Source organism: Salmo trutta, chromosome 4, assembly GCF_901001165.1.
Source record: "Salmo trutta chromosome 4, fSalTru1.1, whole genome shotgun sequence".
NCBI lineage: Eukaryota > Metazoa > Chordata > Actinopteri > Salmoniformes > Salmonidae > Salmo > Salmo trutta.
In genome coordinates this window covers 2,720,451-2,736,798 of record NC_042960.1, presented here as the reverse complement: position 1 = coordinate 2,736,798, position 16,348 = coordinate 2,720,451, and positions in this window count along the sequence as shown.

Sequence of the window (16,348 nt, the reverse complement as noted above, 5' to 3'; positions counted from 1 at the left end):
AATGATTCTTCATTCTTTTTATTAGAAACATCACATGTGATTTGACATGAATACATGCCCAGATTAAGTAATAAAGGAACAATGTCCTCTGTGCTCTACCAGCTTCCTGATTGAATGTGATTGAATTGTTAACACACACACACACACACACACACACACACACACACACACACACACACACACACACACACACACACAAGAACCAACACATGAAAAAAGCAATAGCAACACCAAGCACCAGTGGACCTGCCTGCTACATACCCACACACTCATCATGGTGTCTATCTGCTGTTGTGCCTCTTCCTGGAGGTTGCTGTCTGCTCAAACCACTGGTTAAGGTGTGAAGTCCTCCCTAAATCTATAACTGTACGTTCTCAGACAATTCAAAAACACATGAGCACATTGTTGGAGCTTATTTCTTCCTACTCAGAAAAGAAGAGGCAGGCCTACGTGTTTGACAGATGAAATTATGCTATTCATAGATTTGTCGGTATACCAAACCCTTCAATACTGTCACCATTCACTCCTTAAATACCTCTGTGTCTGTGAAAGACTTGGTTTGTTTGGTTAAAGCCAGGGCTGGAATTGAGTGAGGGTATTTCATACCCGTTGTGAAAAGTAAGAGCAGAATACCTATTGTTAGCTTTATATTTAGAAATAAATAAAGTAAAAGCAATCTGATTAAATAAAGTGTTCTATAACAATGCTTAACTATGTGCTGCCTTCTGCTTAGAAAAACCTTTAAAATGTGAAAGACGTGACTCTGATGCATAGTGACCGGCCGTGATTGGGAGTCCCATAGGGCGGTGCACAATTGGCTTAGCATTGTCCGAGTTTGGCCGGTGTAGGCCGTCATTGTAAATAAGAACTTGTTCTTAACTGACTTGCCTAGTTAAATAAAGGTTAAATAAATATATATATATTTAAATATGCCTATGGAAAGATACACTAAGTATACAAAACATTAAGAACACCTACCTAATATTGAGTTGCTTTCACAGAAGAAGAGTGAAGAGGCGACTCCGGGATGCTGGCCTTCTAGGCAGAGTTGTAAAGAAAAAGCCATATCTCAGACTGGCCGATAAAAATAAAAGATTAAGATGGGAAAAAGAACACAGACACTGGACAGAGGAACTCTGCCCAGAAGGCCAGCATCCTGGAGTTGTCTCTTCACTATGGATGTTGAGACTGGTGTTTTGCGGGTACTATTTAATGAAGCTGCCAGTTGAGGCATCTGTTTCTCAAACTAGACACTCTATTGTACTTGTCCTCTTGCTCAGTTGTGCACCAGGCCTCCCACTCCTCTTTCTATTCTGATTAGAGCCAGTTTGCACTGTTCTGTGATGGAAGTAGTACACAACGTCCCAACTTTCCATAGAGTGGCCATATTAGTTAGTAGGCTGAACTGTTCAGATGCTACAGAGGTTTTTGTGAAAAGACCGATTTTGTCTCCTGTCTGACAAACAGCACTTTCCACTACAGATGCTGAAAGGCGACATAGTGGTGGAATGAGAGTCTAAGCCATTTGCCCTTTTTTAGGGTAGGTGCAAAACTACTTCCATACTTCCATACAAACTATGCAGCTATTCCCTCCGCAATGCAATCAAACAAGCAAAGCGTCAGTATGGAGACAAAGTAGAGTCGCAATTCAACGGCTCAAACACAAGACGTATGTGACAGGGTCAACAGTCAATCACGGATTACAAAAAGAAAACCAGCCCCGTCGCAGACTTCGACGTCTTGCTCCCAGACAAATTAAACAATGTCACGTCCTGATCAGTAAAAGGGGTTGTTTGTTATTGTAGTTTGGTCAGGGCGTGGCAGGGGGTGTTTGTTTTGTGTGTTTCGGGGTTTTTGGTGTATGTTCTATATTTTCTATTTCTATGTGTTGTTCTGGTTTTTCTATTTCTATGTTGGGGTTTTGGAATGACCTCCAATTAGAGGCAGCTGGTTGTCGTTGCTTCTAATTGGAGGTCATATTTAAGTGGCTTAATTTTCTCTTGTGTTTGTGGGTGGTTATTTCCTGTTTAGTCTGTGTACCTGATGGGACTGTTTCATCGTTTGTTCGTTTGTTCGTTTGTTCGTTTGTTCGTTTGTTCGTTTGTTTGTTTGTTTGTTTGTTTGTTTGTTTTGTTTATAGTGTCTTTCTTTCTATAATAAAGAAGATGATTAATATACCCGCTGCATTTTGGTCCACATACAACGACGCTTGTGACAGAACTACCTTCTTTGCTCACTTTGAGGACAATACAGTGCCACTGACATCAAAGCCTGTGGGCTCTTCTTCTCCATGGCCAATGTGAGTAAAACATTTAAACGTGTTAACCCTCGCCGCGTCCTCAGAGCATAAGCAGACCTGCTGGCTGGTGTGTTTATGGACATATTCAATCAATCCCTATACCAGTCTGCTGTACCCACATGCTTCAAGATGGCCACCATTGTTCCTGTTCCCAAGAAAGCTAAGGTAACTGAACTAAATGACTATCACCCCGTTGCACTCACTTCTGTCATCATGAAGTGCTTTGAGAGACTAGTCAAAGATCATATCACTTCCACACTACCTGATACCCTAGACCCATTCCAATTTGCTTACTGCCCCAATAGGTCCACTGATGATGAAATCGCCATCACACTGCCACTGCCTTATCCTATCTGGACAAGAGGAATACCTATGCAAGAATGCTGTTCATTGACTACAGCTCAGCATTTAACACCATAGTACCCTCCAAACACGTCATTAAGCTCGAGACCCTGGGTCTCAACCCCGCCCTGTGAAAGTGGGTCCTGGACTTTCTGACGGGCTGCCCCCAGGTGGGGAATGTAGGAAACAACATCTCCACCCCGCTGATCCTCAACACTGGGGCCCCACAAGGGTGCGTTCTCAGCCCTCTCATGTACTCCCTGTTCACCCATGACTGCGTGGCAATGCACACTTCCAACTCAATCATCAAGTTTGCAGACGACACTACAGTGGTAGGCTTGATTACCAACAATGACGAGACGGCCTACAGGGAGGAGGTGAGGGCACTCGGAGTGTGGTGTCAGAAAAATAACTTATCACTCAAAGTCAACAAAACAAAGGAGATAATCGTGGACTTCAGGAAACAGCAGAGGGAGCACCCCCCCATCCACATCGATGGGACAGTAGTGGAGAAGGTGGAAAGTTTTAAGTTCCTCGGAGTACACATCATGGACAAACTGAAATGGTCCACCCACACAGACAGCGTGGTGAAGAAGGCACAAGAGCAACACATTTGGCTTGTCACCGAAAACAATCACAAACTTTTACAGATGCACAATTGAGAGCATCCTGTCTGGCTGTATCACCGCCTGGTACAGCAACTGCACCGCCCTGAACTGCAAGCCTCTCCAGAGGGTAGTGCGATCTGCACAACACATCACCAGGGGCAAACTACCTGCCCTCCAGGACACATACAGCACCTGATGTCACAGGAAGGCCAAAAAGATCATCAAGGACAACAACCACCTGAGCCACCTCTTTCATCCAGCAGGCGAGGTCTGTACAGGTGCATTAAAGCTGGGATCGAGAGACTGAAAAACAGCTTCTATCTCAACGCCATCAGACTGTTAAACAGCCATCACTAACATAGAGGCTGCTGCCAACATACAGACTCTAATCTCTGGCCACTTTAATAAATTGACTTAATAAAGGTATCACTAGTCATTTTAATAATGCCACTTTAATAATGTTTACATATCCTACATCACTCATCTCAAATGTATATATTGTATTCTATACCATCTACCGCATCTTGCCAATGCTGCACAGCCATCGCTCATCCATGTATTTATATGTACATATTCTTATTCATCCCTTTACATTTGTGTGTATAAGGTAGTCGTTCTGAATGTGTTAGATATTATTGCATTGTCGGAACTAGAAGCACAAGCATTTCGCTACACTCGTAATAACATCTGCAACCATGTGTATGTGACCAATAAAATGTTATTTGATTTGGATAACAGGTCAGCTTTCGGAACATGAGGTCAGTACATTAGACACAACATGAGGTCAGTACATTAGACACAACATGAGGTCAGGACATTAGACACAACATGAGGTCAGTACAGTAGACACAACATCAAATCAAATCAAATTTATTTATATAGCCCTTCGTACATCAGCTGAAATCTCAAAGTGCTGTACAGAAACCCAGCCTAAAACCCCAAACAGCAAGCAATGCATGTGAAAGAAGCACGGTGGCTGGGAAAAACTCCCTAGGAAAAACTCCTGAGAAAGGCCAAAAACCTAGGAAGAAACCTAGAGAGGAACCAGGCTATGAGGGGTGGCCAGTCCTCTTCTGGCTGTGCCGGGTGGATATTATAACAGAACATGGTCAAGATGTTAAAATGTTCGTAAATGACCAGCATGGTCAAATAATAATAATCATAGTAATTGTCAAGGGTGCAACAAGCACGTCCGGTGAACAGGTCAGGGTTCCGTAGCCGCAGGCAGAACAGTTGAAACTGGAGCAGCAGCATGGCCAGGTGGACTGGGGACAGCAAGGAGTCATCATGCCAGGTAGTCCTAGGGCTCAGGTCCTCCGAGAGAAAGAAAGAAAGAAAGAAAGAAAGAGAGAATTAGAGAGAGCATATTTACATTCACACAGGACACCGGATAAGACAAGAGAATACTCCAGATGTAACAGACTGACCCTAGCCCCCCGACACATAAACTACTGCAGCATAAATACTGGAGGCTGAGACAGGAGGGATCAGAAGACACTGTGGCCCCATCCGATGATACCCCCGGACAGGGCCAAACAGGCAGGATATAACCCCACCCACTTTGCCAAAGCACAGCCCCCACACCACTAGAGGGATATCTACAACCACCAACTTACCGTCCGAAGACAAGGCCGAGTATAGCCCACAAAGATGTCCGCCACGGCACAACCCAAGGGGGGGGCGCCAACCCAGACAGGAAGACCACGTCAGTGGCTCAACCCACTCAAGTGACGCACCCCTCCCATGGACGGCATGGAAGAACACCAGTAAGTCAGTGACTCAGCCCCTGTAAAAGGGTTAGAGGCAGAGAATCCCAGTGGGAAGAGGGGAACCGACAAGGCAGAGACAGCAAGGGCGGTTCGTTGCTCCAGCCTTTCCGTTCACCTTCACACTCCTGGGCCAGACTATACTTAATCATAGGACCTACTGAAGAGATAAGTCTTCAGTAAAGACTTAAAGGTTGAGACTGAGTCTGCATCTCTCACATGGGTAGGCAGACCATTCCATAAAAATGGAGCTCTATAGGAGAAAGCCCTACCTCCAGCCGTTTGCTTAGAAATTCTAGGGACAATTAGGAGGCCTGCGTCTTGTGACCGTAGCGTACGTGTAGGTATGTACGGCAGGACCAAATCGGAAAGATAGGTAGGAGCAAGCCCATGTAATGCTTTGTAGGTTAGCAGTAAAACCTTGAAATCAGCCCTTGCCTTAACAGGAAGCCAGTGTAGGGAAGCTAGCACTGGAGTAATATGATCACATTTTTTGGTTCTAGTCAGGATTCTAGCAGCCGTATTTAGCACTAACTGAAGTTTGTTTAGTGCTTTATCCGGGTAGCCGGAAAGTAGAGCATTGCAGTAGTCGAGCCTAGAAGTAACAAAAGCATGGATTAATTTTTCTGCGTCATTTTTGGACAGAAAGTTTCTGATTTTTGCAATGTTACGTAGATGGAAAAAAGCTGTCCTTGAAGCAGTCTTGATATGTTCTTCAAAAGAGAGATCAGGGTCCAGAGTAACGCCGAGGTCAGTACAGTAGACACAACATGAGGTCAGGACATTAGACACAACATTACAGTTTAAGTAGTTGGACTGATTTTCTTTGTTGTACATACTGTAGGTTCTGAGAAAGTGGTCAGTCTTACTCTGTATTGTTCATACTCTAGGTTATGAGAGAGTGGTCAGTCTTTGTGTTGTTCATCCTCTAGGTTCTGAGAGAGAGGCCAGTCTAACTCTGTGTTGTTCATAATCTAGGTTCTGAGAGAGTGGTCAATCTAACTCCGTGTTCATACTCTAGGTTCTGAGAGAGTGGTCAGTCTAACTCTGTGTTGTTCATACTCTAGGTTCTGAGAGAGTTGTCAGTCTAACTATGTTCTACTGCTGGTATTGGTGGAGTGGAGATTCTAATGGTGGTGGAGGTCAGAACTGTGTGTTGGTACCTTACTGGTTATCAGGCCAAGGAGAGTAGTGGGACAATGATTTTTCATATCCAGAGTACTGGATCTGTGAGAAAGACCTTTTGTAGGTACTTTCTCTGCACTGCTGTTTAAGGAACTCAATAATATATGTTAATGATGGTCTGAAGACTGATTTGATTTGGTAGAATACCAAATGTTAAACTAGAAATTAGAGAGTAAGGCACTGGCAGCGCCATTGACAGCTCCCACCATCCTTCCACCATTTTAAAGTAGTCAAGGTAGTTAACTGCGTGGATTTTCCTATAGGTTGTAGCCTCTGTGGTGCTGCCCATGTTGTCACAAACACTATAATTTAACAGATATAAAGATGAATCCTCTATCTATCTCTATGGGTCAAGGTCACATTAATAGAAGGAAGAAACTGAGCTTGTAGAAAACAGCCAGTGACAAACACTTATAAATGTAGGTATTATACCCAACTTGAGGGACTTTTTTGACCAGCATCCCATTGACAAGCAGATTATTGACAAAACTTAAAACTGACCCTTACCTTAAACCTAACCTTCACTTAATTTTAACCAATTCAGAAACTGAACAGATGATAAATGTTTTATGATTAAATAAAATGGTGTTACTTTAGTGGTGTTACTTGTTTTTAGGACAGATGCCGGGCAAAAGACCTACATAGAATGTGAATAATGACATTAAGGGTACGTCTCAAATGGCACCATATTCCCTGTATAGTGCACTACTTTTGACCAGGTCCATCACTATGTAAGAAATAGGGTTCCATTTGGGACACAGAGTTTAGGGAAGTTATTGCTTGAGCACCTATTGTATTGTAATTTCAGTTGATTTCAGCATGCGTTGCTATTTAGCCCTACCACTAACTTCCTTTCATAACAGCTTCCTGTCTGTCTGTCTGTCTGTCTGTCTGTCTGTCTGTCTGTCTGTCTGTCTGTCTGTCTGTCTGTCTGTCTGTCTGTCTGTCTGTCTGTCTGTCTGTCTGTCTGTCTGTCTGTCTGTCTGTCTGTCTGTCTGTCTGTCTGTCCGTCAGTGGTTGGTGGTTTTTAGCAGACCTGGACCACGTGTTCTTTAGGTGCACACCATAGTAAAAAATTTTACAACAGCAAATTAAAACACATTTTTCTTTTTGGACAGGTACAGCTCATCCTTCCCTGTTTCAGTTTCCTTTCTTCCATTTTGTGCCCAATGAATACAACCCACATACTTTAGCTGTGCTTGGTTGAGCTTGCTTGGCTTAATTGAACCAATATAATACTCTCAAACACTCAAAATATTTGACGTATTTCAAATAGTTTTTAAGCCCAGTTTTGGTTATTCGTTATTTTTTAAAGCATCAAGAAACATTATTAAGATACATCCAATATGTGAATCAGTGATATAGAGTAGAAAGAGATCATATAAGATGGTGTGTATGCATGTGTATGTGTCTATGGTTGTGTTGCTTCACAGTATGTGGGTGGAACGTCCTCCAGTAGACCAGGAAGTAACTCAGGAATCAGATAACAAGGTGAAAAGAAGAAGAAAGTGTCCCAACTATAACCAGCCAGGACGTGTTACTGTATAACCAGCCAGGACATGTTACTGTACAACCAGTCAGGACATGTTACTGTATAACCAGCCAGGACATGTTACTGTATAACCAGTCAGGACATGTTACTGTATAACCAGCAAGGACATGTTACTGTACAACCAGTCAGGACATGTTACTGTATAACCAGCCAGGACATGTTACGGTATAACCAGCCAGGACATGTTACTGTATAACCAGCCAGGACGTGTTACTGTATAACCAGCCAGGACATGTTACTGTATAACCAGCCAGGACGTGTTACTGTATAACCAGCCAGGACATGTTACTGTATAACCAGCCAGGACATGTTACTGTATAACCAGCCAGGACGTGTTACTGTATAACCAGCCGGGACATGTTACTGTTTAACCAGTCAGGACATGTTACTGTATAACCAGCCAGGACATGTTACTGTACAACCAGTCAGGACATGTTACTGTACAACCAGTCAGGACATGTTACTGTACAACCAGTCAGGACATGTTACTGTACAACCAGTCAGGACATGTTACTGTACAACCAGCCAGGACATGTTACTGTACAACCAGTCAGGACATGTTACTGTTTAACCAGCCAGGACATGTTACTGTATAACCAGCCAGGACATGTTACTGTATAACCAGCCAGGACATGTTACTGTATAACCAGCCAGGACATGTTACTGTATAACCAGTCAGGACATGTTACTGTATAACCAGCCAGGACATGTTACTGTATAACCAGCCGGGACATGTTTCTGTTCCACAAATCCCCACCTACGACAGGGCCAAAAACAGTCAGCTTCGGACACATAGACACTCGGTCCTGTTGCCCACCACACCCCTGGGTGAACGTTTAGTTTTTTACCCTAGCACTACACAGCTGATTCAAATCATCAAAGCTTGATGATGAGTTGGTTATTTGAATCAGCTGTGTAGTGCTAGGGTAAAAAATGAAATATTCACTAAGCGGGGTAATTCAAGAAAGTGCAAATCAATCCCAGAACAACAGCAAAGGACCTTGTGAAAATGCTGGAGGAAACAGGTACAAAAGTATCTATATCAGGTACGAGTCCTATATCAACATAACCTGAAAGGCCGCTCAGCAAGGAAGAAGCCACTGCTTCAAAACCGCCATAAAAATGCCAGACTACGGTTTGCAACTGCACATGGGGACAAGATCTTACTTTTTGGAAAAATGTCCTCTGGTCTGATGAAACAAAATAAGAACTGTTTGGCCATAATGACCATTGTTATGTTTGGAGGAAAAGGGGGAGGCTTGCAAGTCGAAGAACACCATCCCAACCGTGAAGCACGGGGGTGGCAGCATCATGTTGTGGGGGTGCTTTGCTACAGGAGGGACTGGCGCACTTCACAAAATAGATGGCATCACGAGGAAAGAAAATTATGTGGATATATTGAAGCAACATCTCAAGACATCAGTCTGGAAGTTAAAGCTTTGTCACAAATGGGTCTTCCAAAAGGACAATGACCCCAAGCATACTTCCAAAGTTTTGGCAAAATGGCTTAAGGACAACAAAGTCAAGGTATTGTAGTGGCCATCACAAAGACCTGACCTCAATCCCATAGAACGTTTGTGGGCAGAACTGAATACGCGCGTGCAAGCAAGAAGGCCTACAAACCTGACTCAGTTATACCAGCTCTGTCAGGAGGAATAGGCCAAAATTCACCCAACTTATTGTGGGAAGCATGTGAAGGCTACCTGAAACGTTTGACCCAAGTGAAACAGTTTAAAGGCAATGTAACCAAATACTGATTGTATTAGTGAATGTACACTTCTGAGTCACTGGGAATGTGATGAAAGAAATAAAATATTAAATAAATCATTCTCTCTACTATTATTCTGACATTTCACATTCTTAAAATAAAGTGGTGATCCTAACTGACCTAAAACAGGGAATTGTTACTAGGATTAAATGTCTGGAATTGTGAAAAACTGAGTTTGAATGTATTTGGCTAATGTGTATGTAAACTTTCGACTTCAACTGTAAGTATATTACTGATGTTTGTGATGTTTTAACTGTGATGTCTGACGTTGTTTAACCCTGTAGGTACTGGTATTAACCATGATATCTGACTATATTTAACCCTGTAGGTACTGGTATTTATCCATGATATCTAACTGTTTTTAAACCTGTAGGTACTGGTATTAACCATGATATCTGACTGTTGTTAACCCTGTAGGTACTGGTATTAACCATGATGTCTGACTGTTTTTAACCCTGTAGGTACTGGTATTAACCATGATATCTGACTGTTTTTAACCCTGTAGGTACTGGTATTAAACATGATATCTGACTGTTTTAACCCTGTAGGTACTGGTATTAACCGTGATGTCTGACTGTTTTAAACCCTGTAGGTACTGGTATGACCCACAGCCTGATAATGCAGGTCCTACTGGGGAGGAGGACTGTGATGAGATACAACAAGATCAGCATCCTCTGAAGGCATGGAATGACTTGTCATGTGGCAGCAAACTCAACTGGATTTCTGAGAAACGGTTTAACATCACCATGACAACATACTGTAACACATACAGTAGCCTACAGTGCACACAACTTCCTCCTTCATTCTCTCTCTCACACACACACACACACACACACACACACACACACACACACACACGCTGTAGGTACTAGATTCAGTCCATAACGCTGAAGATCAGAGCTGTAGTGCAATTAAAAGGCAATCTTCCTGCCTTTGCAGAGACTGCATTCACTGTAAACTCTGCATATGTCAGCTTAATTGAAAATTAACTTCACATTTCAATAGCGTTATAGCGCAGATCTTCTGCTCTATGGATTGAATCTAGGACTTAGTGTCAGAGTGAGACAGAGAGAGAGAACATAAAGAGAAAAAAAGTACAGTTATATTAAGATTCAGAGGACGGTTTGTATGTAAACATATTGTACTCTATAAAATGCTTGTATTCAGTTTTTTCAGCAACCTGACATGTTATTTGCCATGTAGTCTTATGATTTTTTTTTTCATGATCAATTCTAAGCATAAATCTCTGTAATAATAAGAAGATCAAATGCCCAGCTGATAATAAAGGAACCATGTCCTCTGAAGTCTACCTGTTTCCTGATTGAATGTGATTAGATACCTAAAACTGTGTTAGACAGAAACAGAAGGCAGGAATGTACTGAGGGAACACATGCACACACACACACAATATACTGTGGGTACCGGAACAGAGTCAATGTGCGGTGGTACAGGTTAGTCAAGGTAATTTGTACATGTATGTAGGGTAAAGTGAGTATGCATAGATAATAAACAGCGAGTAGCAGCACACACAAACACATACACTCGACTCAAACAACACAGCATCAGCTTAGTTGATTTATTAAAATATGACTTGTGTTTGAGTGTGTGTGTGTGTGTGTGTGCTTACATTTCTAGTAGAAAAATGGAACCCTATTTCCCTCTGTAGTGCATTATATAGAGAATAGGGTGCCATTTTGGATGCATCCCAAGTCACCTTCTTATTGGTAGATGGAGCCATGAAGCATCCTGCCACCATCTGTGGGCCACAGACAGAGAACAGGGAGGGACCGGGTGGAGACACATCAGATCAACTATTCATTCATATCGTCAAGACTTCTTTAATAAATGGTTAAACATATTTCTGTGTGGTGTTTCCTTTCTGAACTACATTTTGCAATAGTTTTCCACGGCAAAATCTGGTTGAATCAACGCTGTTTCCAAGTGAACGTAAACAAAAAAAATCTATGTGATGACGTTGAATCAACATGGGAAACTGATAGGATTTGCAAAAAGTCATCAACGTAAGGGCGTTTCATACTTGTATCCAAGATGGAGTAGCGGTCGGACGTGTGTTTGTCTTGTCCCGTGTAAATATTCTGTTCTTTTTGCGTTTTTTTTGTTGCTATTTTTCGTATATATTTTAATCTCACTTTTCATTTAAGAATTAAATATACTTCCCTGCAGTCTGCCTCTCCCAATGGGGTATGGATCTGCCACTTTTTACCTTATAACTGGAACCTCCATCAGCAGCTAGCCTGCTAACTAGCTAATAGCTATTAGTCTTTGCTTGCCACTACTAGTGGGCTTCACCTTTAGCTCGGACACCAGCCGGTTTAGCTCGGATAATACCTGCCAGTTTGCACAGTGCGATATCAACCCTGAGCATATTGGATTGCTTTTTCTCTACTACATCATCGGATTCCTGTTGCAAGCTCTGGACCTTTACACCTGATCATCACAGCTAGATAGCTGCAACTGAGTGGCTATTGTGGCTAACGCCTCTGTCCCAAAGCAAGCACTAGTTAGCCTCAAGCTAGGCTTGAGCTAGGCCCATCTCCCGGCTAGCCAACGAGGTATATCAACTAATTATTGGGCTACAATACCTCTTTTGCCAATTGGCCTGGACCCTTTGTCGACACAGAGCCCCGCCGATCCATCACGACTGGTGTCATGACGTTGGCCTGTTGGGGGAGGTTTATTACCCCCATAAATAACTTTCCCCTTTTTCCTCTCCCTACTCTGTCGATGTGACTATTGAAAATCCCTTTGTTAACGTGGAGAGTCTGGTAACATCAAAAGGTGGAAAACTGAACCATATTTCGGTAATCCAACCAGTTGAAAATATGCGTTGGTACTTAATGAATATGATGTCAGATCAGTTTGCGTCTGAGATATTAATACTGATGATAGGACGACATAAACTGTATCTTGGAAAGTTGACACATTCTAGTTATCAGATTGACATGGAATTGTTGTGCAATTTAAATGTTTAAATATGAATCTATTTGTGAAAAGATTAAATGTAATTTTTAGCTTCTTAATGAGAGAACGATTGTCATAAGAACACCACTCTACTCACTGAGGCCCCGCCCAAGTGAACAGACATGGGTTGTAAACTATGAAAAACGCCCTTCTTTCGCCACTATTATAAACCTGTTGATGAAAATATAACTTCCTGTTCCAAGGACGTGAGGACTTACCATCCCCATGTTGAAAGGACAAAGACCACCTACAGAACTAAGCCAACCTCAGCATGAAGAGCCGTTGCGTTAGCGCAGCAACTGTAGACGTGGGCTAGGAGAGGACTGACAGAGTATCTATTCTACCACACGACGACGGTACTACCAAGTATCCAGTTTACCACCAGAGACATTCTTCAAAGGACAAGAGATCCCTGCTGGGCAACCCGGCCTACTATCTACGACCAATCTACCGAAGCGCAGCTCAAAGTAAATATTTATTGCATTTTCCTTTTTCATAGCATAACTGCCTACGGCCCGATAGAGACACAAAACCTTTTTGCTCCTCAGTCTTCCTGCTTTTTCACTCAAACCCAACCCGCTTTCTTTCTGTAACCAGCCGTCATATCTGTTCCGTCCGCTAGGGACGTTTTCCTTTATGACATCATTTGTAATCAATGTATGATCCATTCTGTGTAGATGTAATTCTGTGTGATTATTTAAGTATTTAGTAAATAAATAATTAAACCAAATTTTGTATTGCTGATTCAACTTGTTAGCCAGGGTTCGTGAAGATATCCAAGAATTTACAACTTTCAGATGAGACTAAATAAGGTGACGATTAAATATTGACGGCCATTGAGGTAAAAGATTACCAGGTCTTTAAGAGAGAACTTGGGTTAATACAATTGGGAATTACATTTGACATGTGGACTGACGATTTTCAAAAAATAGGCACAGTAGGCTTTTGGTTTCTCTCCCTCCAAAAACATAAATAAATAATTATAAATAACCAACTGGCTTTATTTACAAATTAGCAAGAATGTCTCATCTCATGTTCAAGAATGGCCTTTTTCCCTTTATTCAGATTACAATCGTTCACTTTCGGTTATTTGAAACAAAATCATCTCCAAAATATTGTTATTTTTTAAACAAGCCATAGAAAGTTGCTTGCAATTTCAGTAAAAAAAAGAGAAAAAAGTAACGAACTTGTCTGTTGACCCTGCATTAAAGACCAAAATTAGTTAAAGAAAATTGGGATAAATAAAAATATATTCCACCGTCTCTTGCGCATGTCATTTTCCTTTCATAATGCATCCTTAATTTCAAAACAATTATTATTATAATTACTAACCCCGCATTACAATTATATAAAAGCCCATTCACCTCCAGTCATACTCTAGTTAGCATTGGCTAACGAAACTACCTCTAACTTCCTTCATACTGGATACAGTCACAAAAATGGCATCCAAAGCTCATCTGACTCTGGGGAAGTAGGTAAAGGGCATCATTGCTTAAATCCTGAAGTTTCCCGTTAATTCAAGTTTTCACTTAGTCTCCCTGTCACGTCCTGACCAGCAGATGGAGCTATTGTTTTAGTGTTGGGGTCAGGACGTGACAGTTTTTGTGTATGTGAATGTTTGATTGTTGATTTGGGACTTCCAATTGAAGGCAGGTGTGTTGAGTTGCCTTTGATTGGAAGTCCTATATAGGTGTGTGTGTTTTTCTTTGGGGTTGTGGGTGGTTGTTTTTGCACTGCGTTTCATAGCCTGCAGAACTGTTGCTGTTGTCACCTTTATTGTTTTTGTTAAGTAGATGCTTTACTCCTTATTTGAAATTAAATATGAGTATTCACATACCTGCTGCGCCTTGGTCTTCTCTCCATGACAACTGTTGTTACAGAACCACCCACCAAACCAGGACCAAGCAGCAGAAGAGGAGGAAGCCACAGGAGAGAAAAAAGGAGGAATGGACCTGGCAAGACGAGAGACAATTCTGGGAGGACAAGTTAAGGGAGCTAAGGGAACCCGAGAGGCAGCCCCAAGATTTTTTTTGGGGGGGCACACGGGTAGTTTGGCCAGGCCAGGGAAGAGCCGTAAGCCAGCTACCCGTGACTACAGGGAGGTGCGTATGAGGTGGAGGGTGCCATGTTACGCTGAGGTACGCACCATCTCGCCGATACGGACGCACAGCCCAGTCCGCCCGGTACCAGCCCCACGCATCAGGAGTCTGGTGCGTCAGCCCAGCCTCACCAGTCGTGAGTCACCAGAGCTGCCCGCCAGTCAACAGTCACCAGAGCTGCCCGCCAGTCAACAGTCACCAGACTGCCCTGAACTGCCAGAGTGGCCAGACTGCCCTGAACTGCCGGAGTGGCCAGACTGCCCTGTTCTGCCGGAGTGGCCAGACTGCCCTGTTCTCCCGGAGTGGCCAGACTGCCCTGTTCTGCCGGAGTGGCCAGACTGCCCTGTTCTGCCGGAGTGGCCAGACTGCCCTGTTCTGCCAGAGTGGCCAGACTGCCCTGTTCTGCCGGAGTGGCCAGACTGCCCTGTTCTGCCAGAGTGGCCAGACTGCCCTGTTCTGCCAGAGTGGCCAGACTGCCCTGTTCTGCCAGAGTGGCCAGACTGCCCTGTTCTGCCAGAGTGGCCAGACTGCCCTGTTCTGCCAGACTGCCCTGTTCTGCCAGAGTGGCCAGACTGCCCGGGTCTGCCAGAGGTGCCCGCCTGCCCTGATCTGCCAGGGTGCCCGGCCTGTCAGGATCTGCCAGAGTGGCCCTCCTGCCCTCCGGTCCAGCCCGAGTGGCCCTCCTGCCCTCCGGTCCAGCCCGAGTGGCCCTCCTGCCCTCCGGTCCAGCCCGAGTGGCCCTCCTGCCCTCCGGTCCAGCCCGAGTGGCCCTCCTGCCCTCCGGCCCAGCCCGAGTGGCCCTCCTGCCCTCCGGCCCAGCCCGAGTGGCCCTCCTGCCCTCCGGCCCAGCCCGAGTGGCCCTCCTGTCCTCCGGCCCAGCACGAGTGGTCCGTCTGCCAGGGTCAGCCCAAGTGGCCCATCTGCCCGGCGCAGCTAGCAGCGCCACCGAAGTGGGCTACGCCGAAGGTGGAACAAGGTCCACGCCCTGCACCTGAGCCACCTCCAGGATAGGTGGGTTGGGGAGGGAGGGTGTAGCACAGTGCCGTCGGTGACGGCAGCCACCCTCCCTTCCCTCCCTTATTGTTTTAGGGTTATTGTTTATGGGTTTTGTGTTGGGGGTTTTTGTTGGTAGGTGCATTCCGGGGTCTGCACCTTGAGGGGGGGGTACTGTCACGTCCTGACCAGCAGATGGAGCTATTGTTTTAGTGTTGGGGTCAGGACGTGACAGTTTTTGTGTATGTGAATGTTTGATTGTTGATTTGGGACTTCCAATTGAAGGCAGGTGTGTTGAGTTGCCTTTGATTGGAAGTCCTATATAGGTGTGTGTGTTTTTCTTTGGGGTTGTGGGTGGTTGTTTTTGCACTGCGTTTCATAGCCTGCAGAACTGTTGCTGTTGTCACCTTTAATGTTTTTGTTAAGTGGATGCTTTACTCCTTATTTGAAATTAAATATGAGTATTCACATACCTGCTGCGCCTTGGTCTTCTCTCCATGACAACTGTTGTTACACTCCCATTGACATCAATGAATGACTAAGTGCACATCTGACTTAATCAGAAGATAGAATTTGCCCCATATGATCCCAGAGTATTAAGAATCTATTTTATATCATATGTAAATGGGGGATGAATAGATGTACTTTTAAAGTGATCAGATCTCACACCACCTCTCTTCCTGTCTCACATCAACAGGAAATATAGCGGCCAGTTACAGTTAACCCTTAGCCTTGCTAACGTTAGCCAGCCAGT